General features: G+C 37.6%; 1 long non-coding RNA gene and 1 other non-coding gene across 2 annotated transcripts in view; one reads left to right on the top strand and one right to left on the bottom strand.

Moving 5' to 3' along the window:
* Positions 1–2,498: 2,498 nt before the first annotated feature.
* Positions 2,499–23,118, top strand: part of LOC145764752 (uncharacterized) — a 58,642-nt gene continuing 38,022 nt past the window's right edge. Inside the window, exon 1 of the long non-coding RNA XR_014288519.1 lies at positions 2,499–3,457. This is a non-coding gene — a long non-coding RNA (uncharacterized LOC145764752). The remainder of the gene's footprint in view (positions 3,458–23,118) is intronic.
* Positions 17,006–17,112, bottom strand: LOC145765789 (U6 spliceosomal RNA). The gene has a single exon (XR_014288661.1). It is a non-coding gene; the product is annotated as a U6 spliceosomal RNA (small nuclear RNA).

Raw genomic sequence — 23,118 nt, 5'->3', positions numbered from 1 at the left:
GCTTTTGATTCAGGGCCGGTTACCGAGATTGGCAGAGTGAAGTTTTCCGATGTATAAGTGTTGTTGCAGTGATATTATACCATCCATTAAGTGCCGCTGAATCGAGAGCAGCACTAACAGTGCGTTGCTCAAGCACACACCCCGGGAGTCTAACCAGCACCGCTTGATCTTGAAGCTTCTTCGTTTACGAAGTCACGCTCTAACCAACTGAGCTATCCGGGCTAAATTAAATAGTGTTTCTAGTAAAATTTTGCCCATAGTTCGAAGCTGCAGGTTTTCATTTGACTCTCTTCAGGAGCTATCGTAAGAATGAAATAAACCTAAATGTGGTGAAGTATTCATGGTAGAAGAGAAACGAAATGTAAATTTGGCTAATCAGAAGTCAAATTAACGAAGAAGCATAAACAAATTATTTTTGGTGGTAAAGGACTGGATCAAGAGTTTTTATAAATATCCACGTCATCCTTGCTCCTGAAGAGCGTCAGACGAAAACCTACAGCTGCGAACTAAGAGCAACATTCTACTCGCAATTTTCATGTTTTGTACAACCAATCAACTATTTAAGTAATGCTTGTATTCATAAAAACTAATCGACTCCATCGTCAAATGTTACAAACGACGTCGGTTCAAATACCAGGTTTGCTTGTTCCATGACAGCTTGAGAAACTCTACATTACATTTGTTACAACTCAGGTGTTCCAAGGAAACACTGATAGAAACACACACGTCCTTCGTGCTTTCCCACGCCCTCTGGTGGCAAGATACTTCCGGCTTGTTGTTCAAACATTTTATAATACCATCGCACTCCGAATGGATTACGTCACATGTTGAACAGGTGACTGACAAAGATTATCATACTTTAATTCTTGAAGATGAAATAGATTGAAAATTGAAATCAACAATAGTTGCACACAATCAACTCAAACAATCAAAAACATTCGCCTTCGATATGATTCATATTATCATTAGTGATACTACTTCTGTTCTGCTCAAATTTATGACATGTTGCTTTTACGTCAACTTACATCGATAAAAAGGTTTCATCGTTGTTCATCAACAGCAATGAGCAACAATTTTAGGATAATCGTGAACAATTTGTCATGTAATGGTTGCGCGGTATGTTGACATGGTTATAGCCAACATTCCATTCCTCCGTTCAGTGCCGGATTAAGGGTCTGCTGGCCTGTAGGCACATTTTAAAAGTGGCCCGAAAATCAGGGTTGCAAATAAAAAATTAGAATTGTCAGTGTTGCCAAATCATTGTCACAAAAATCGTTTTTGCAACTATAACACAGGATACCGTGCAAAAACTTGGTCATATGCCTAACTAAATAACGCCTTTGCGCGTTTTTGCGATTGAAAACGTGTTAACTAGTTCTTGGAGGTCAATCTGACTGGAGTAGATCGCTTTCAATACACATATCGTTAGGATTTGCTATACAGTAAATACACCCGAGCGGAATGGCCCGTTTCGGTGAGTCCGATTCGGTGAGTCCGATCCCTTAACGGGGGATTTTTTTAATTTTTTTTTTAAATTATTGGGTACCGTAGCCTAATTATCATTGCCGTTTTAGGGTTAGGGGTTTGGAGTTAGGGTTAGAGGTTAAGAACTCACCGAATCAGACTCACCGAATCGGACTCACCGAATCGGACTCGCCGAATAGTAGCAGACCCCACCCGAGGGCCGAGACTCAATCTTGCACTACCTACGTCCAAATACTCAATCTGATCTGATCATCATTGTGAATCTGATTAAAAGTTATTTCTAATTTCTTAACACAACACAAAGCCACGTTTGTTTCGTTGGGTCACCCAACGGAAATGCGCATTTTAAAAACATTAAGAAGAAAGTGACAACATGTTTCAATTCGTCTTTTTTTAACGATTTTTGCAACCTTTATTTCATCTGGAAAAACAGAGCTATCAAGATAAATACATATTAGTTTAGAAAATAATTATTTTGAAAACATGACTAAATTTCTATTGATTTTAAAGTGGCCTGAATTTTTGGCTGGCCTGTAGGCACGTGCCTACTTTGCCTAATGGTTAATCCGGCACTGCCTCCGTTTCGAATGACTGCACAGAGCTTCACTCTCGCCTATATTGTTAACTGTTTGTACAATGTAGAGTTTCTACATAATTATATTTCATAACCTGTTCTCTAACATTTGAATCGCAATCTTTTTCTCATCCTTAAGCCTTCCATTATGACGTATCAATGCTGCTCGTTACAGATTTTGTAATCATCGTCGAGTGTTTGAAGCATTAAACAATCCTGATCATTAGGGCAACCAAAAGCCAATAAAGTCAAAAATTTTCTGCCTTGTTCAAAGTTTATAAAACGCCCACAAACTAAATTTCAGGCTGACACGAAGAGAGGTTTCAAAGTTATTGAGTAAAAAAAAAGTCAAATTTTATGGTTAGGTCAAAATTTTCTTTTAACCTAGTGTTTCTTCTTTCTATTGATATTTTATTAAAACTACACAGATACTGATTTTTTGTTGCAATTTCTGACGTAATAATCTTGTTTCGCCCAGTAGGCTACCGACGATTATTAAGTAGGCTGGGTGTGGAAGGCAGGTAACATGGTCTTTGTTCTTGTTTAGGTGAATGCTCCATTATACCGTACATTTAGTATTGAGTTTTAGCTTCCTGATGTTCTCAAATTTGTCTTAATCTAGCCTATAGTTATGCCTAAGGTTAAACAATCAAATTCTTCTAACATTGCTTGATTACGCTTATGAGTTTACCTCAACACCTAAAGGTGAATGACAGGAGACAGGAACTTCCAAGGCGATAATGTGAAACATTACTTAATGTTGAAGTATAATGCTGCAGAACCGTCTTAGTAATTTTGGGATATTTAAAGACACTCCATATTTATCTTTTGCAGTTTTTCGAGTGACTTTCACTACCTGTTCGTTAGCAGTGGTGTGGTTGAGTCTTCCACATTTTTGTTTTTATTTCATTAGAAAAAGACGATATTCTTACCTAATGGTATGATTTATAATATGCTTTGTATTTCGCATTTGGGTTGCAAACACAGAAAGTTATTGGTCAAAATTAGGTCAAAATTTGTAAATTATAAAGTCAAAATTTCAAGTTTTTATGTCAAAAAAATTGGTTGCCCTACTGATCATAATCGTAGAACAAACAAGTAATCGTAATTTGATTGTTTTGAAATTTTATTCACCTGCAATCGTAATCTTAATTATATAACAAGTACACTTTTGCGTTTAATGACATTGTCATGGTAACAAAACAATCTCTGATGAGTAGGCCTAATAATAGCTTCGAGCTGAATGGCAATCTTTTGCTGAATTGTAAATATTTCTTGGGTGATTGCTAGAAACCATTTTGTTTCAATGAAAAATCATGTGGATTGTTTTTAAATGACAAAATTATCCTTTAATGTTTTATTCAACTTTTCCGCCAAAATTGCAACGATGAACCCATAGTCTGATATTATGCGTTCATAAAATATCATGTGAACTTTACTAGTTGTCTAGGAGGTTAATTATCGCGTATAATCGACACGTTTGTTTATACTCGCATTGTAAATAAACAAATTGATGCAATAGGTTTTATGAAATTTCAGTCATGGATAGGTTTACAACGCTGGTGACGTAATAAAGTTAAAACGACACCTAGTGGACATCTGCGCTGAGGTAAGAAAGATCAGAGATTAGGCTACTAATTGAGGGGTTAGGCTACGAGGGGTTATTTTAGAAAGGGGCAGGTGACTGCGAAAACTTAGTTTTCCTTCGAAGCAAAATTAAAGATAAAAGTATCAATCTAAACACGACCGACGGAAATGCAGAGACAGAGCATACCGCCAAGGGTGCGGGAAGTAGGAGTGCTCAAGGGACTGCAGCCCCCTAGAGCTAATTCAACCTTCCTGGAATTTTCGATAATTTCTTCACCCCCTCCCTATAAAATTCTGACAATTTAAGGTGAATATGAATAACATATTTTTTGCTACGATGTATCGAGTTACTGTTACCTGTGGCCGTGCTCATCATTCGCAACAAAGAGCCGTCAATTACAGGGAGCTATACCTCACAGTAGCGGTACTTGCTCCCTCCCTACTAACACGGCAGTCCATCGTTTATTGGACATCATTCTGCAATATTTACATTTCACGCTTTACTTTTGAACATTGTACAATAATATATGATATTGCTTTTCGTCTCATTTTGTTCGCTTGTAGGTCACCAGCTGTATGTTGCTGGCTTGTGGCGTAATCATCTACTTTAGCCCACAGCATAGAAGACGCCAAAAGATCCCCGAGTTAACAAAACTCCAGCAAGATTTCGAAACACATAGGAATCAAATGCTTTGTCGTCTGCGTGAGAAGGAGCGTGGAAACAGCAATACACCGAAGCCCTTGATTTGGTTCAAGCTGAGCTTGATCGAAGATTCGACCAGGCGGATCTGCTTACAGCAGCCAACAGAAAGAAGGCCCTTCTGAGCTGTGCAAACGGTGAGGAAAGATCGCCTAAAAACGGAACTTACCTTGCTCAGCGATGTTGTAAGTGGAAAAACCGCAAACTCCGTTCAAAAGGTTGCTGAGATATTGTCGCAACTAAACCCTCTAACACTCGATCTTTTCAAAGAAACGCGAGAATTCGTGTAGCTCTGCCTTTGCCTCCCGGTTTCAGCTGCATCATCAGAACGTTCTTTTTCTGCTACAAGACGCCTGAAAATGTGATTGAGAAGCTCAATGACACAAAAATATAGAGAAAAATACTTCCAGCACCACTGCATAATTCACTGGCGTGCTTTAATTAAACGATTTTATGGGTGAAAAGTACATCGCTTTGCAGACTGCAATCAATGTAGTTTTATTTATTTTTATTATTTATTTTCAAATTTACTGAAGTTTAAATTTTGTTTGTTTGTTTATCTTTATCCTGCATTGCGGGAGAGCGGACTTGAGCGCTATGCATCCGTGTACGCCTTCCGACGTACACCTGACCCACGCTGCAGCCGACGGCAATGTCTGTTTCCGGTTGTTTACTCTGCTTATGACTTAAATTTGGTACTACCCATTACTCGAAATCGATCACTGGGTAGAGGCAATTATCGTAATGTTTCTTGCCCAGAGAAACAACAGCAAGTGCGGGTGGCTGGAATCGAACATGCAGGCTCTCGACTGCGAGCCCAACGCCCAACGCCACTGTTGCCGATACTGCACGCGGCCTGCTTCTTTTACGATTTTTACTTCTTTCACAGTCCCAGTTTTAACAAAGTATTGTGCACTATCAGTGCCGGTCTTTGGGGTGTGCAAACCGTGCGATCGCACAGGGCCCGCAAATTAGGGGCCTGCAATTTACTCAGAAAATGCAGTAATTTTTGTCATGTCCAATGGAAAAAATTCAATTCGATTCCCAAGCAAGTACCGGTATCCTTGAAGTCAGTTGCGGCTTTAGGGTGAGGCAAGTGCTGAAATTGTCGCGTCAGGCCACCTTTACATGCTTTTAGGCCCCCCTCGACATTTCACCATGTGCCAAATAGTTAACATGGCAGTGTGACAACAGAATTTCGTTTTGTGACAATTGCATTTAAATAGAATACATGTTACTTTCTATGCAAAACCATTATTATTATGCCATATATATGATATGTAGTTTTAAAACTAATCATTTAAAGGGCCCGGATTTTTAAAACGCCATGTATCAAATCACTTAATATTCTATGAATTCAGGAAACTTCACTCTTGTGAAAATTTAAATGCATGTTACTTCCAGTATTAAACTATCATTATGATGCCCTATGCATGTAATTTTTAAAATCTAATTTTGAGGGGCCCAGGTTTTTTCAAAACGCCATGTAGGCTACCAAATGTTTAACATTGCTCAGTGACAACAAAAACCAAAATTTTCAATCTTGTGGCAACTGTGTTTAGATACATGTTACTTCCAGTACAATACGGTACTAAAATGCCATTGTTATTCCATGGGTTGAAAAATAACATTTAAGGGGACCGGATCGTTTCAAATTGTTTCAAGTTGATTACTCTGTAGTACCCAACCTAAACAATTTTTAAATCTTAAAATAGGCTACTTGTTATTGTATTTAGATATGTACACATTGTACAGTTTGTGCAGTAGGCTACATTGTAGGCCTACACTTATTCATTGCTTGGATGTTTTTCACTGAATAGTAATATAATCATGTGATTGATTGATGATATATGAAGACACTGCTCTGGTTGCAACAATTGGGAGATGTTACCTGAATTGCTGCCTCATAAGCAAGAAGAAGAAGATTGGTGATATTCCAATGTAATTTTTGTACCAGCAAAGGTTGTTGAACTCAATAATAGAGTACCATTAGTGATTTATCCATTAGCTATACTTAATCATTGTAAAAGTGGAGCAATGAAAAAAAGGATTTAAAAAAAGAGTTGTTGAGCAATTATACAAAGCATTCTTCAATTTCTACGTTTTTAAAATATACTAGTTGCAGTAAATGCAGTAATGACACCAGTGAATCTACTTCTTTGACAACATCTTAAATGATGTCTCTACTGGTGGTAACAGATTAATTCCACTAAATTCTGAGGTCAGCTTTGCTTTATTCAAACTCCAGTTGCTTGCAATGATGTTAGATCAATAGCAGAAATGCTCGATTTCCTCTAAATGTGATGTGCTGGCTAATTTTTACCCAAATGACCTAAACGCCAAGTCTTTGCTCGAAGAGCTAGTGTGCGTACAAAATGTCTATTCAGTTAAATTTGGTGTTGATAAGAAATCCCAGATAAATATTTTCTCAAACGGCCCTCGCCATAGCATTTTTGCATGTATTTTACATCATTCACTATATAGCCCTAATGAACTACATGGCATGCTTTAGTGTGCGCTATACCATAATCTTGAAATTGTTTTACAACATGTCTTTACTCTGAGCTACTAGATGTGGCATGCAAATAGCAAGTGCAGTGGTTTTCATTTTTTTATTATGTTATATATGATACTTCATATTTAACTTATTGAGATATACATCTCAATGTGCTTTTTTCCTTGGATTGAGTAGCTGTATTTATTTTTCAATACGTTAGTATAACATGAGATATTTCACCGCAAAGTATTAAGATGCATGATTGCATGGTTTACGTACTTGATGCATGATGTCTTCAATAATAACACCTTCACTCGTCTTCAAAATTTCCCCTTGTTGTCTTGCCTGTTGTGGCTTAGTATCATGTACGAATCCATTTCTAGCCTGCTTGATTATGTTTTAACTTGCATTTGCAGGAATGAGGCAAACAATTTAATTAAATGCTGCTCTGCCACTGTATAGAAACTGACTCTGACAGAGAATATTGCCCATCTTCAGTTGCAGGGTTATTTTGAGTTTGACAGCCAGCAGTTTTAGTAAAAACTTTTTCTGAAGTGAACCTGCTAGACATTTTGCAAGCATTTCAAACAACTTCAATCTAGGTACCTACTTCTGAGTTCAGATGGATTCCGACCAATTTAAGCATAATAAGGAGTCATTGCTGGTTGCTGCACAGGTACGTTTGGTTGGGTTTGTTTCTTTTGCATTGTTATATTTCATGCTTTAATATTCCCATAAAACAATATGCACACATTTCATGAAAGTTGAGCATTGTGTTTTTGATGTATTTTCATTCATGTTTTGTATGCATATTTATGCAACCAAGTAAAAGTAAACCGATTACACCCCCCTTGGAACGCGTGTGATGTCACGATATTGAAAATTATGCTTTCAGTGTTTTGTGCTTTCTAATCAACACTAAATTAGTATGGTATAGGATCTATAATGCTCTACAGCTGTTTAGTATCCATAATAGTCTGCAGCTAACTCGTACAGTCCATGGAAACACTGCAATATCCACAGCTGTGTAAAATTGCACTGATCTTTTATATAGGCCTATAGCTGATTACAGTGGTTCGTTATACAAAACTTGAATATATCAGAAATGAAGTAAGTTCACTGTCTTAAAGCTTTTTGTCTGATACTCATCAAGATGTATGACGTTTGTTTACATTTTCTAAACTTTGGGTTAACTTTAAAGCATAAAAGTTAGTGGCTTACCGGAATAAGATCGTTTTTTGATCAACCAAGGACAAAATTAATCAATAATAAAACTGTAATAATCTGGCAAAAAAGCGATCAACCTATGTCTCTAAAACAAAGTTTGCCTAATTTTAAATGAAACTACATTAAAAGAGCTAGTTACCAAACATTCAAATATCTCAGCCAGGAATTAGCAACAAGAAAACATAGAGACTTAGCTTTATTTCTGAAAAATGCCCAAGAAAACATGATCTTATCCTTTTGCTATGCCACCGGACAGCACCATTTTACAGGAATATTCATACCCAAATTTTTGTTGAACATGCTCTCAGAATGCACCAAATTCAAAGTCATTTTTCAAAATTTTTGCACAACAATCTCAAAGCGTAGAAAACGTTATAAGCAAAAAAGGGCGTGGCCTTGCCCAACTTTCTTCAAAGTTGGCTAAAGTATTAATTGTGTCTTTGGCAGAGGTGTACAGAAACCGGATCCGGACCAGATCTCGTTGTTTTTCATCGGATCTGGATCTTGTTTTCTTAACCCTTTGCTTTTCAACGTTTTTTTGGAAGTTAACTGCTCAAGGGGGGGCCGTTTTTGGATCAAATTCAATCAGCTGTTACGTGTTATCCGCTGATGCTATTTGAACAGAAGTTGCACTGGTGTGAAAGCAAATCATTTGTATATAAGTTTGAAAAGTCATTATTTTAAAATTTTATATGTTAAACTTGATATTTCAATTTTTGCAAAGGTACCCAAAAACGACAATTTTGATTTAACTTGCCGCTATTTAATTACCGTGCTAATCCGATTTCATGCAAACTTCTGAATAACAAAGAGCTCGATCGAACGCACGAAGTGTGTGTGCGGTGTGCCGAATCATTGCATTGATTAGAATTTACGACTTGCGAGCAAATCTTATTGTAAGCTACTCACTGATTCTAAAATAGTTACAATCAAAGTAACATTGTTACACGAATTTGAAAAAAAAAAAAAACTGCGTTTGTTGTCTTACATTTTTATCCTAAACTAATGCATTCCCAAACTCATGGCTAGCTTCTAGTTTTATGGAACCAAATTTCTCATAAGTAACACCTTAGCCTGCTTGAATAGCTGTTTACATCTTCGTTTGTGTATTTAGGTCTACAATTGAGTTTGTAGTATGAATATTTTTAGTAGAGAGAAGACAGTTGAACAAGTTGTTGAAATTATCTGAAATTTCTAAGTTCAAATTAGGTGCTTTTGAAATTGTGGATTTGTGTCAAGTCGCATCACAAATATCATGCAGGCCACATCATAAGTCATTTCGCTTACGGGTGTTTATAAACATGACTCATAAATTACATCCACAAAAAATACAGCATTTATATCAACAAAGCTAAGTTCGAAGCTCACTTTTTATTGAAGATTGTGTCAATCAATTCGAAATAATGCAACAGCGAATTGCCGCCAGCGTCGAAATAATGCAACAGCGAATTGAGGAACGTGCGTAAACAAAGGAAATGTGAAATAACCCACAGTCAGCAAATCTACATAAATTTAACGTTTACAAATGTTGAATCAATGTAAAAGGACTGGATTGCTGACTGGGTCCTTATTGTTTGAAGCACTAAAAATACGCGTAATATCGACAACATCAGCAAGGCAGTGATTATGTTTCTGGCCAAAAAAAAAAAAATAACTTTTGACTTCAAAGATAAAAATGATTATAACGAAGCTTCAAAGTTTGTCGTAAAACATTTTACAGAGATACAATAAACATAATCATTTTGTGCCAGATTGTGAGAAGACTTCCTAGATTCTTTCCAACCATTTGCATGATTGCAAATTATTTTCTATAACTCTATATTGCTAAAAAATGGCTTCTTTGTTGAAACAACGTGGCTACAATTCTATAAGAAATTCTTAGGCCTACTACATTGAAGTAATGAAATTTTTTTTGTGATTTTGCTGATGACGTTTTACAATATCCGAGAAGTAAAAAATAATAATGATGAATTATTTTATAAAACCGTGGTTTGCAAGTGCTTCACAAAAAATTGTTGAGGGAAAATTTACTATTAGACGTAAAACGTTTGTAAAAGAAAATTGTCGGTTTACGTATTTATAATGTTTATTGCGCTGTTATCGAATTATAAACTGCCTGTATTGTCTACCTTTGTGGTTGCCGGCCAGCTTAGAGCAGCATGCAAACCATGCGTTTTTGGTATTTGCATCGTGTTATGATTCTCGAAAATCTCCCACAAGGTCTTTATTTTTATCGTGATATTTTTGTGCCTTGTCTGTCCTGAACTTGAAGTCATTGTGCAGCACAATCCACATCGGTTTTTAGACTCAGTCTTCATTGAAAATCTTTTGTGTGGTGCATCATTTCAAGTAGTGTCTTCCCCTAAACTGTTACACAAATCGCCCAGAACCAGAACCATCGTGTTATCTTACAGCAGTTGAGAGCCCGTTATTGTATGTGTGGAATTATTACTGTAGATGTCTGACTAAATTCATGCCAAAGTTGAGCAAATTCTGCTTTCGGGATCCTTGCCGTTATTTACGGTATTTTTTGTTGATAAGTTTGGGCAGCATTTTTCCAAGATAAATGAAGACATCGGTATTGTTCGTCACTTAGATTTAGTTTTCTCAGCATTGTTTATTCATTCTTTGATCCACTAGTTTGTCCCACTTTTGGTATAATCGGATCGTTTATAGCCTAAATGGCGGGTCTTCACAATAGCCGGCCTCTTATACATTGGCGCAACGTATTCAGATGTTGAATCAATGATGAAGAAAGCTGATTTGTTGTTTGTCTTATGTGACGCCTAACTTTATGCCTCGTCTACAGTACAAAATATTTTGTAATGTACATTGTGTACATTGTACATTTTGTTTGTAGGCCTACATTACAAAATATTTTGTAATGTAGATGAAGCATTATCATCTTTATTTTGCGCTCTTTGGAACAAAACACAGTGCACTGTGAAACAAAAATACAGGACATAACAACAAGTAGGCGACATAAATCAGTGAAGGGACGCCATCGAGTTAGCTGCTACGTGTAAATGAAGCCTATCTCATAATTTTGAGTATCTCACAATTACTGTTTGCAAAAACGCTATTTCTCCGGCTTCTCCCAAAAGCATTTGCAGTGATACATTTCCTCAATTGCAAGTTTTGTCAATGAGAGCATTTCCATAGAACGTTTATTTCGAAACCAAGTTTTCGTGTCTTTATCCAAGAGAAGATTTCTTATTGTAACGTTTTTTATTCGTCAATGAATATTATCTGCTTGAAACAACTGTTTTGAATAGTTTGTGGCCTCCATAGTCTACTATTTTGATCGTGGATTGCTATTCTTCTTTGTAGAGCTGATAACGCAAAAAACGTTTGCTATTATTGTTTCTAATTAACAGCTTTGCGATCACTGGCTTTTCTTTGTAGCATAAGAAATAACGCGCTTTGTATTATTGAGGTCAAACCAAACAAAAGAAAGCAAGAGAATGCTTCTCTCTGCTCGCGCATATCGATGCACGAAGCAATTATGAGCTTATGGCTTGTCATCGCAATGTAATCCATTTCACGCTTTGCTGGAAGTTAGCTAGAAATAGCAAAAATTCACCAAAATCTTGAATTTACAAGAAAACTACACAACTTTTAGCATCAAATTTAATATCATCAGATCCGCCTGGCAATTTTAGGAAAAGTCAAGAAAAACCAAGTGCATGGCGTTACTGTGCTTCAAATAATTAAAGGAAATATGAGGGGGGGGCCAAATCCGGCCTCCCTTTGAGGAGCAAAGTGTTAAAGCCATTGACCCAATTGGTGGATTCATTTGCCTCTCCAGCCGATCCAGTCTTCATGCACTTTATGGGATTGATCATTGATTTCGTATGTTATTAGCACTAAAAAATGGCCTGGCAAAGTCTAGCTCTTACTTTAGATTGGAAGTTTACTGCAAATATAAATCTGTACCCTTCTCCAGTGGTTTTTGCTTGGCAATGACTTGTTGGACACTAGACACCTTCAGCATTCTCAATACACACTAAATAAGAATGAACACAAAACTCTAGCCTATTGTGCAAAATCAGATAAATCTGTTGGCTGAATAGTGAAAGCATATCTGATCCCCAAAAAGTTCAACACCTGTTGAAAGCATGCAGCTGTGTCTTGGGAAGACACAAGATTAGTTTCCTTCTCAGTTCAAATCTCAGTTCAAAGGAAAACTAAAATTATTGATCAATGTGTCCCAAAGTCATAGAAAGGACTTTTAGTGCAAGCTAAGTGCAAGCTGAATAGCTGGCATGCCAGCAACAAAAACAGTAAAACAAATAAAACAAGGGTTGAACAGTAAAAAACAGTAAAACAAGGGTTGAGAGATGCACGTATTACTCAGGGGTGCGAAAACTATTCCCAAGGGGTGTGCGGGTGCTGAATCATTGCAAGGTTAGTTATAAAATGATTTTTTAACTTACTTTTTCTCATTTGCTACTGCTTCCCCAAGACAAGAAAAAAGCTGACCCAACATCATCATTATGTTCCTTCCTCGTATTGAGGGTTGGATACAATGCGCCATTGTTCTCGACCATGAGCTGTGCGTACTGCACTTTCATAACTTAATTTTGCCCGCTTAGTGATGTTTGTTGTGCAAATCATTCTTGGTCTGCCTTTGTTTCTTTTACCATTTATCTTTCCTTCTATTAATGATCTTTGTAACGAGTTTTGCCTTATTGTATGTCCTGCTTCCCCAAGGTAGGGATGGTACTGTCCCTACCCCAAGGCAACAAAAAGTTATTATATCATTAAGAGACAGCAAAAATTAAAAAAATCTCATAAAATGTCAGTCAGACATTAGCAGTAGCTGGAATCAAAATCTGCAAAATGTGACGAATCAGGCGCATCTCCAGGTGGCCATGTTTCACTATATTATGTCAAGTACCGGTATTGTAGTGTCCGCCCCGTTAGCTCAGTGGTTACGCGTCCGACTCAAGATCACGCGTCGCTGGTTCGAGTCTCGGGGTGTGCGCTTGAGCAACGCATTTCAGTACTGCTCTCCATTCAGCGGCATCCAGTGAATGGAATAATTCGTCGGCAACAACACTTCAACAATAGGAAAACTTCACTCTGCCAATCTCAGTAACCGGCCCTCCGTCAAGAGCCTTTACAAGTATGCGAAACTACCAGGAATAACCTATCAAGGCTTTGTCAGTACCAGGATAAAATTTCAAAACCAACCAATCATTATGTTCCTTAATTAGTGTACTTTGCTTATATGTTCGGGTGGCAGCTGACTTTGGTGACCTTTTTGTCTTTCGCTGCTATCCTTATACTTATATTTAATATTTACTAACTATATTATATATTTACAACTATATTCATCCTTATAATAAAAATACAACTTTAAATCCTGCAAATTAGTTATTTTTGTCATCAAATTGTTTATGAAATTATAAGTTGGCTCTTAGCCTGACTGTGTTTTTACAAGCAGTGCTGATGGACTCATGTTGCCAACATCACATTTGCTTATCTCCTTGCACATATTCTCTATGTTGCTTTGTTTTTGTGGTTTCACTGTACTATGCTAAGTACCGATATTATGTTCTTTAATTTTTGTGTTTTGTTTATATGTTTGGGTGGCAGCTGACTTTAGTGACCTTTAGGTCTTTCGCTGCCATCCTTGCTATGCGAATTATTTTTGCTTATTGGGTTGTGTATATTTTTGTTTATTTGCCAGCAGAAAAAATAAATAAACTGAACAGCGAAGAACACAGCTATAACATGTGTGTTGTAGACCATCGAAACTTGTTTCTTCGTTTCAAGTTGATGTGGTTTTTCTTTATACATTTTTTGCAAGATATTAATCTGCTAGGTGGGAGAAGAGCAGGATGATATTTGTTGAACATTTAGCATTTCTTAACCTATCTTAATACGAGCTGTTTTCGTACGCGGAAAGGCTCGTCACGGGCTATCTTGGCCCCGTGCTAATTAACCGCTAATAACGGAACATATGAAAATCACAGAAATAAAATATTTTACAAGATGATAGCGATGTGTATTGTGCGTATAGAAATTAACTTTTTACCCAACAAATTTATTGAAATAAATTGTTTGAGATGAAAAAACGTCAGAAACCCGGTTTTTATTCTAATTTCCTGAAAATAGCTTCAAAATTGATTTTTTTTTAATAATAACTAAACTAAACAAAATATTACTTTTGCTCATAAATATAAGGCATTTTTGAACGTTTCTACATTTCAAAGTAATTGCACTAACATTTATATTGCACTAACATTAACATATATATATCTACCATTGCACGAAAAAAATTCTAGCCATCTGATACGAAATGCTTATTGTGAAGGTCAGCAAGGTAGAAAAATGACCCGTTTAGGTTTAGAACATATGATTTGCAAAAATTAAAACCTAAAAGTCAAGAAATTTCACATTTCTACTATATTTCCTTTTGTGAAATATTTCACTAATAGAGTGGAGCGACCTCATAAAACCCCGTGATGCTACCGATAGGGTTACCTATTTGGCTAAAAGCAGCGTTAAATATATCTTCCATTTTGTCTGATTAATTCTTTGTAGCACTAGTTGCAACGTTCATCTCATGAAATTGAAAGTAAAAGCAACAATAAACAGGATGGTTTATTGCTTCACTGACGTTTCGCGCACCATGACAATGCGCATCCTCAGAACGAATAACACACAAAATAAAATTTACAAAGTTTCATACTGCAGTGCGGTTGAAGGCAAGAAAAAATGAAACTCACATTATTTCTCATTTATGCAAAGTAAGATTGTTATTATGCGTTCATAGAAGCCATGGAAACATCAATTGCCTAACCCGATGATTATGACGTATGTTAGTATGTTGAAAGCTGTATATGTTAGGTTTGTAAATAAACAAATCGCTGCAATAGATTTTGTGGAACTTTACTCATGGTTGGGTTGAGTTCATGACAAAGCTACTGACGTAAGAAAGTCAAACGCTGTTTCACTTTGCCCAACCTTACTTTGTCAAAGTTACTTACGAAAGTTATTTTACAAATCCAGAGGTGGGCATCCGTTACTTTAAAAGTAGCGCGCTATCCGCTACCGCTACTTCTCCCACTACGGTACTTTTGTTTAAACCTAAACTAACACAGAAAGCACTTTGTGATGTCAAAATTACTTTGAAAACAAATTATATCATTTATTTAAACTGTCATTTCAACATCCTTTTAGAAAATAGGATCTTGTTGAAATTTATTGGTATCAATTTCAAACACAAGCATTTTTAACTGCGAGTAGCTAAGTCCTGCCGCTTTGGCTTCAGCGCGTCCTTTCCAACAAAGAAAAATCTCTCCCCCGCACCACTGGAAGAAATGGGAATTTTTACTTAATAAAGACACGTTTTAAATCGGCACTGCAAAAGCTCAAGGACTTGCTTTCTGTTTGAAAAAAGTTTCCCACGTTTGACTTTTCTTTTCGTACCGACGTTTCATGCAATGCCACCAGTTCAAAAAATTCATCCTCGAAGTCGTGACTGGTGTTGGTGTCACTCTCGTCAGTATCAAAGTGGCTTGTCGTTTCCTGTATTGGTCAAATGATTTCTGCTTTGATTTTTCTCACGCATTGTCTCCATAAAACACCTCTAAAAACGATTAATTTTTTCACTTTAAACTGGAAAGTACCGAATAGTGGGAGAGCGAATGGAGAAATGTAGTACCTCTCTGCTACCGTTGCATTGACAAAAGTATCACCGTTGCTGCATCCGCTACTCCAACAAAAATGTAGCAGCGTTATCGCTACCAAAAAAGTTGCGGAGTTACAAAAGTAGCGCGCTACTGCAAACCTCTGCTCGAATAACTGACAAAACTGAATAAAGACAATACTTTGGTTACATAACAGAAAATTATTTCACTCAATCTTTTTTCTAGTGTGAATTATATTTAAAATGGTTTGAATAAAGTGACGTCATCATCATAATCAGCTTTTGAAAGGAATTTGTGGAGTCACGTGACATCGAGGAATCTGATCGAATTTTCCTCCTTTCTTGAGTGGGCCATGGTTTGGCTTCCTGCTAACAACAACCGACTAGTGTGCTGAGTTATAGACTAATTGCATACTTTGGTTTATTCATTAAAAAATACATCGAAAAATTACCAGGGATATCTGACAGAATGAAGTTTGTTGCTTGTGAAGTATTTCATCTGCTAGATGGCACTAATTGGAGAGTCGTCCTATCAAAATGCGTTGCTTTAAAGGCGGACATGTCCGGCGTCATAGCATATGATGTCTGCCGTCATAGCATGTGATGTCCGCGGGAAGTACCATCTAGATCGGTCATATTTGTCCGCCGAGAAATAACACAGGAACTTGCGCTACAAATCGTCATTGCATAGCACGAACAGTTGTTGTGAGAATATAATTTCCGCGCATTCTAGCGAGCATCTAGAAAAAGTTAATACTGTATCCCTTATAGCAGGGGTCACCAAACGGCGGCCCGCGGAAGGTATCAGCGTAGAAGTATAACCAAAAATACTTTTCTTGAAGAGTTAAAGAGCACGAAGGCAAAAAATACTTTCCGTGAAGCATATTTTCGCTTTGCATGCGCTTCCAGCGACCGACCAATGAGATTATACTTCTAGGTTGGGGTTGCTAGTTATTCCAATGCGATGTCCAGCCACACTGTCCCAGTGGTTGGTTCAAACATTTGTTTTTGAATTTCGAAATTGTCTGTGAGCATAGGGTTGCTTATTTTAAGTTTGCAAATATCATGTAAACACTAGTGCGAGTTTCACCGTTATTGTGTTTCACCAGGGTGTTCTCTTTACATGTAGGCTATGCAAGTTTTTGTTAGCAAAATGGGTCGGTGAGGCAACTCAATTTACAATAAATTGGCAAAATATTACATATAAATTTAGAGACTTTTTCTGACTGTATTATGAAAAGATTTAGCTTAGTACTGCAAAACGTTTTTTTTTTAAGAAATATGGAAAGCTTCACGATTTTGCGTGTCATTCTTGCACAGGAGCCATGCTAATATTCTCTGTATCGTTCCAATTATAGTATATGTACTGCGGAAGCAAGTACTGCAAAATGTTGTTAATCAACAAATTCTTGCCACGCTGATGAGCACCTTAAGTGACAGATTGTCTATAATAAAAAAAGACGGTTTTATAGACTCTCACAAAAAGGATGAAAAACCAACTCATTGCTTTTTTAGAGAAAAGACTGTTCATGAATTACGATAGAATTACGATTTTTCGGTGATTTCCACAAGCGTTTGTTTCATGGTACCTGGTTACTTTTTCCCTGTTATTGGAGCCTATTTTTCGCTGATATGTTTACAGGTCACTATTGTTGCCTGTATTGCGATGTGTCAAACATTTCCTTGTTTACTGAAACTGTTAATTGCAAGATATATTTTGCGAAGCGAAGTAACAACACCACTCTTGCTTGGCGATGGATATTCTGATGAAACCGCCCGCCTCGGTATAAGTGCGCAAAACAAGTGGCCTCTATTTATTAGGCATTGTTAAAAAAGTCAAAAGTGTTGCAAAAGGAGCTTGGCCTGGTAGTAGCGTTATTCGATTAATTTTGTTGCTGCGGTATTCTAACATAAATATGAACCCCATGTAACGCTGGATACTGGGTACGAAATGCGTTCTTTTCTAGAGTAAAAGTCAACCTACCTAACATCTTAGTAGTGCGGCCCGCTACAGCTCTCCTTAGTGCCAAAGTGGCCTGCATGCAAAAAAGGTTGGTAACCCCTGCCTTATAGCTTCCATTCTAGCAGAAAAACTTTCAATTTTTACGTGGCTTCAACGATTGATGACATTGAATCAGCGTAACAAAGGTGAATTCTTCGCTAAGAATCGATGGGAGTACCGATGTAACGGTCCAGAAGTGACCGCAGTCAAAACGTTACCAGGGTTGCCAAATATATATAAGAAAATAAATGAAATTCCTACTGCTCAAAAAGTTACATTAACAATTTTAAGCATTGATTAATCTTAAATGAAAAGGTATACATGAGCTTGAGAGCAACTGCTCAATTGAACTTAGTTTTAATTTGTTTTGGTTTTATATCACTTTCGGAAGCGCTGGGCAGCTTTGTTCACTTGTGGTCTGACGTCATTTCTAGACTGTCACGCTGCAGCAGCACGTTAACTTTTGGACCGCAGTAACTCTTGGACTGTTACTTCTAGAACTAATCACGCGCAACTTAGTTCAAGTCTTAAGTCACAATGTCTGGCTTTGATCTCCGAGTAATGTTGATGGCATGGGTTAAGGTTAGTTACAAAATTAGATTATACAAGTAGGCTACTACAGCAAGATGCAGCAAACTTGTTAAGTTTTGATACTACAGTAAGAAAGAAAATGTCCAGGAAAAATTCTGAAAGTGAGAATGAGGGCGATGAACCAACTTGCTCTACGGCAGTGGATAAAAATAATAAAGTCACAGTCACCGTTATTAAAACTAAAAACGAGTGTGCAGTATTGCTACAATCCAAATGTGGATCGAAGAAAATTTTTCAAGTGGTTGCGCTATAAAGGCGACAATGGTCAAGTAAATCTAATGTGGTGCGAATACTGCAGGAAGTAACCTGCAATGGTGCAGCAACAGATGTGTGATGTGAGCCGCTAAGTCCTGCCACTTTGGCTTCAGCGCGTCTTTTCTAACAAAGAAAAAGCTCCACCGCACCACTGGAAGGAATGAGGGTGTTGTATTTAACACTAGAAAGCCGAGGTGTCGAAATCGACACTTTTAGAAATTTAGGTCACTATTTTGGGCCTTAGTTATTATCACAACTGTTACAAACTTTCAGTAGCTTCCCAATTATGCTTACATTTTATAGTTCAGTATTATTTTTCTAAAAAATCTTTTTATGCTATGTACAATGGGTGGATCTACCTCTAACGGCCGAGGTGTCGAAATCGATACCTCATACAAATTTAATAAGATTTGAAAAGTATAAAAGATTTTCTGTGTGAAAAAAACTAATTCAATAGTTTTCACACTTTATAGCAGTGGTTCCCAAAGTGGGCGCCAGCGCCCCCCTGGGGGCGTTGGCGACCATGAAGGGGGCGCTGGCTATAAAGTGGGCGATTGGGGGGCGCTGAGAGTAAATCGGGGCAGTTACAAGAAGAGGATTGCAAAGCATTTTTTGTCATGTTTCGCTTCAAAGAAATACAAAAGAAGACGGTGACTATAAGAGCTCTGTGGCAGATATTGTGGAAATTATGTTGGCAACGTCGCTTCGCAGTGCCTTACAAGTTAGTTGAGGTCGTAACGTAACGCATAACGCATGACAATTTGAAGCACTGCGATTACGCAAATCCGACCTTACAGTCTGAGAGTATTTTGATCTAGCGTTCGTCTTAATTTATCTTTGAAGACTGTCATCAAAGCAATGAATAAAATTAAAGCGCACGCTGTGAATACACGCTTTATTCAAACGATTGTGCAAATGAGAACGATGAAGCTTTTGAGCGCATTAGCCTACTACTCCACACCGAAATACGATAGCTTTCCAAGAGAAATTGCCTTGCACGGGTTTATTCCCTGATTGAAACTATCGTGGAATTTCTAAATAGTTGTAACCCTGGCCTTGCGAATGACGTCCTGGTTGTGAGAAATGATATCGCCTACTTGTCAGACATAGGGTATTTTCCAAATTTAATGAATCAAAATTAATTATCCCTTCAGGGTAACGAAATAAGCTCGTGTTGTATAAGCGAAATTTAGCCAGACGAGAATTTTTCCAATTCTCAAGCTTGCATCAACTTGATACCAGTGACAAAGGCATATCTGATGTTGATGTAGAGACGTACAGCAATCATCTTGAAGAAGTCCACAAAGGCATGGGAGTTCGATTCCAGGATGTATTATTCCAGTTAGAAATCCATGACTGGGTAATCGACCCATTCTGTGATATTTCCGAACATGGAATTCTTGAGGAGGAACTAATAAAATTGCAAAGCGATTTTGCACTCAAACCGAAGTTCAATATCTCGTGTCAATCGTTCTGGCTACAGAACCAAATCAAAGAGAAATACCCCCACGTGCGGAATCGGGTCAAAGTTTTTATTATTGCCTTTCCCAGCTCATACTTGATGGAGTGTGCTTTCAGTGCCTTAACAACGCTTCTGGATAACAAAAGAAACCGTCTTGGCATAGTCAGACGGGGAGACTTAAGATTGTTCCTATCCAAAGTGAAACCCGATATCAAGAGGCTGATCTGCACCAACCTCATCCGTCTCATTAGAATTGGTCTTTAAGTTGTTGTGAATGGATAATAACTTTGGTTTTACTTTTTTTTGTCGAAGGGGGCGTTTGATACTCTGTTTGTTGTCCAGGGGGGCGCTATTGAAAAAAATTTTGGGAAACACTGCTTTATAGCGTTGTTCCCGACAATTGTTCACCAAATCAAACGTCATATAAAACCGTTCAGGTCTACTGAATCTTAGCGTTTTACGTCATGGAATTTTTCCTAAAAAATGAGCCAAGATTGCAACATACTTCGTAAGACTTGTATCACACCTGTTGAAACATGAAACATTGCATCATCACCTTTGAACACCTGTTAAGAATTGCTTCGCAATGTTTATCACTACTATGTCACAGAAGCTGCTTACGTGCGTTTATAATATTGCAATCTATTCTCGTCATTTGTAAAATTGTTGCTTGAAGAGTTGGTCGCATATTTAACTGTTTTGCTTAGTGCTTACCAGCTGGATGAAACTTTCGTCTTTATCTAAGTAGTCTGTATCGTAGTGACAACTTTTAGTGGCGTATGGACTACGGTGTTGCGTCCCAATTTCGACAGCTTTGAGGCTATTTTTACAGAAATACAATTCTTGAATAGACGTTTTCAGAAGAGTGTTTCTTTCGGTCATTGCATACAGACGAACGGAACCGGGAATCTTATGTTACAATTTTCCCAATTAGCGGGTATACAACGCCACAACAGTTGACTTCTTTACTAGGGTGAGTCTTGCTGGTTTGCTACAGGAAAGAAATAGAACCACTGTTGGAACTGTTCGAGCTAACAGTAAAGGATTGACAAAGGAGATGAACAAGGGTGGAGGAGAAAGATTTTTCAGTAAATTCTTCTACAATTCAACGAACAGCTGCATGCTTGTAAACTATCAGTGCAAAAAGGAAATGCAATTGTCCTTTCCACTATGTAAAATGTATGACCAGGGCCGGATTAAGACGAAACTGGGCCTGATGCTGCAGCGCAAAAACAGGCCTATTTTTTCTAGGCATTGGTACATATGCATTCGACACTCTGACTCCACCGTACACGCGTAATCAGACCGACCAAAGAGCCTTTATTGCTTTCGACGCAGTCAGCCAAATTTTAATGAACATGAACAATAATAACGACGTGTTGTCGTAAAAACTCGAGAGTAACATCAGGCTATGTAACACCAACACAATTCAATACCAATATTGCCTGAAAAGCGGAGTTAATGAAGAAAAGGCTAATCCAGATCAACTTAACGTTGGCTTGGCATATTGTCAATGCTGCGCTAGTGCTGCTTACTTATACTACTGTTTTTCGAGCCTTAGCAAGCGCGAAATCTTCGATCATGTCAGTGCAGTCAAGGCTGCTCAGCACCTCATGTTCAATGCTCATAAGCGCCAGCATGTTTAGCCTTTCCTCCCTCATCGAGGACCGCAGCTCTCCTTTGACTATTCCCAGTTTTGAGAAGCTCCGCTCGCCGGAGGCATTAGACACCATCAAGCACAGATAGATGCGCAAAGCAATCTCGACGTTTGGAAATGTTTGAGAAAGGTTCAACGACGACAAAAGCTTGTACATGGTAAGCTCTGCTGACTCGTTCACACTCACCGATTTCTGGGTGCGCATAAATAATGAGTAATGAGTACATAATGAGTAATGAGTACATAATGAGTAATGAGTAATGAGTACATAATGAGTAATGAGTACATAATGAGTAATGAGTACATAATGAGTACTAATCTTACTGCCTTAACCTAATCTATTCCTAAGGCTTAGCCTAAATCAGTGGTTCTCAACCGCCGGTCCGCGAAGTACCGTATCTTACTTTCTGCCAAGCTAATTTTAATCTGGAATCATAAGCATTGCAAAGTTGATACTTCCTGTAAAACTCATTTTACGCTTGGCCGATTCACAGCAGTAGGCTAAAACTGGCATAGCCTATCTCTCCTTCGTTGATACAGCAGAACTGTTTAATAATAAATGTTAACCTTCCGATGACCTAGATTTTGTGCCGTTTATGATTGTTTCGTCATAAACTGCGTCTAGCTTTCAAAAAGTTTTGTAATACAAGGTCATTCTTCACTTTTCAGATGCTGCAATAGCTTGTCCTGTTAAACTACAGAAGGATTAATATGGAATCAACGAACCAACAAGTGTATTTTAACAAGAAGGAAAAAACTAAGACTTCTAAAACAAATAATTCTCAAAATGGAAATGAACCAAGTATCAGTAGGTGCAAATGTAAACCACGAAAAGGGCATATGCAGATAAGTTGAGTGTCACAGAGGGAAGTAAGAAACGAAAAGGGGAATTTGTCAGGCAATACAATAAAAATACTTGGAGCTTGGTTTTACAATAGTTCCGGGTAGTGAACAATCGTCACGGCCCTAATGTTTGGTGTGCTTCCAAATTCTGCCAAATGACGTTATGAAACCTTCTAAAGTTGTTCGTCACTTTCATTCAAAGCACAACAATCTTGAAGGCAAGCCACTTGAATATTTTGGACGAATATTCTCTGATATGAACGATTAAAAAAAGCAAATGAAAAGATGACGACTACCGAAAAATCCTTTCTTCATGAATCCTATCTAGTTTCTCTACGAATAGTTAAAACCAAAAAAAGCATACACGATTGGGGAAGAGTTAATAAAGCCGTGCATCTTATCTGCGGCTGAAGTAATGAAGGGCCCTGAAACAGCTCGAAAAGTGTTATAATTTTTCATCTTAAATAAGTAGTCTATGCCAAAATCTTGCTTTATCTTACGTGCCTAGGCGTAACACTGTGCCTAGGCGTGCGAAAGTCGGACTACAAATTTCATAATAAGAATTATTTGTGGGTTAA

The sequence above is a fragment of the Aplidium turbinatum genome, chromosome 2 (genome assembly GCF_918807975.1).
Source record: "Aplidium turbinatum chromosome 2, kaAplTurb1.1, whole genome shotgun sequence".
NCBI lineage: Eukaryota > Metazoa > Chordata > Ascidiacea > Aplousobranchia > Polyclinidae > Aplidium > Aplidium turbinatum.
The sequence above is the reverse complement of the archived record's forward strand: the minus strand, read 5'-3'. Positions and strand labels throughout refer to the sequence as shown.